Source organism: Octopus bimaculoides, chromosome 23 (genome assembly GCF_001194135.2).
Source record: "Octopus bimaculoides isolate UCB-OBI-ISO-001 chromosome 23, ASM119413v2, whole genome shotgun sequence".
In the NCBI taxonomy this organism is placed as follows: domain Eukaryota; kingdom Metazoa; phylum Mollusca; class Cephalopoda; order Octopoda; family Octopodidae; genus Octopus; species Octopus bimaculoides.
The window spans coordinates 26,701,441-26,702,720 of NC_069003.1; positions in this window are offsets into that span (position 1 = coordinate 26,701,441).

Genomic DNA, 1,280 nt, shown 5'->3' on the forward strand with positions numbered 1-1,280 from the left:
AGTGGTTAGGGCAGCGGACTCGCGGTCATAAGATCGCGGTTTCGATTCCCAGACCGGGCGTTGTGAGTGTTTATTGAGCGAAAACTCCTAAAGCTCCACGAGGCTCCGGCAGGGGATGGTGGCGAACCCTGCTGTACTCTTTCACCACAACTTTCTCTCACTCTTACTTCCTGTTTCTGTTGTGCCTGTAATTCAAAGGGTCAGCCTTGTCACACTGTGTCACGCTGAATATCCCCGAGAACTACGTTAAGGGTACACGTGTCTGTGGAGTGCTCAGCCACTTGCACGTTAATTTCACGAGCAGGCTGTTCAGTTGATCGGATCAACTGGAACCCTCGACGTCGTAAGCGACGGAGTGCCAACAACAACAACCGTTAAGCTAAGCGATCCATGATGTCTATGTAAACAATGCGCTCGAAGATAGAAAAATAGGCGAGACACAATGTTGACGCATAAGCCTTTAATATACTTGGTCGTATGATATAGTTGCATAGCGGAATCGTGTTCCCACCAGCAATTCATGTATTTCAATGTGGAGATGTTAAGGGGAGACAACTTATGTTAGTGTTCCATATGAATTGCTAAAGCGAGATGGAAACCTTTACCTTTTTATGTAAACCCGTGAAGTTACTTCACTTGTATTAAACATTTGGAAAGGCATCAGTGCTACAGTGCATGCACGAACTTTCCCTCCTTTACTAGACATTGTGTTAAGGGCCCCTGAAAAATTTTGTATGTATTGCAAGAAACAGCTAGGTTTCTTAATCTGACGTTTTACCTACACAAAATAGGGAATTTGGAAAACAAAATAAGAATTTTGAAAAAAAGTTTCTATAAAACTAGTTTTTAAACAAGGAATGACTATGGGGACTCGCTAGAATATAATATTAACCAAATGGGTTACGAGAAAGAATGCCTTGTCTAACAAGCCCGAAGCTTGACGTCACGATGAGGTGAAAGGAAGAGAAAGAAGTGATTTATAGCAGTCAGCTGTATTTCGTTGGTATGTTATTTTATCGATTAACTCTTAAAGAAAGACACAGTAAACCATTACGAGGCTTGTACTTAAAACAAAGAAGCCACGTAAATAAATTCAGCAACATGTTTTCTCCCGTGATCCACTGATTCTGCCAGCCACCATTTTTTGTATCGCAGACGAATACACAAATGATAGGCCTGGTTGATAATTGAAATAAATGGTACCAAAGGCAAATAACTCACAGAGTTTTTTTTTTTCTTTTACAATTAATACTCTAGAGTGCTCTCCCTTGTATTCATGA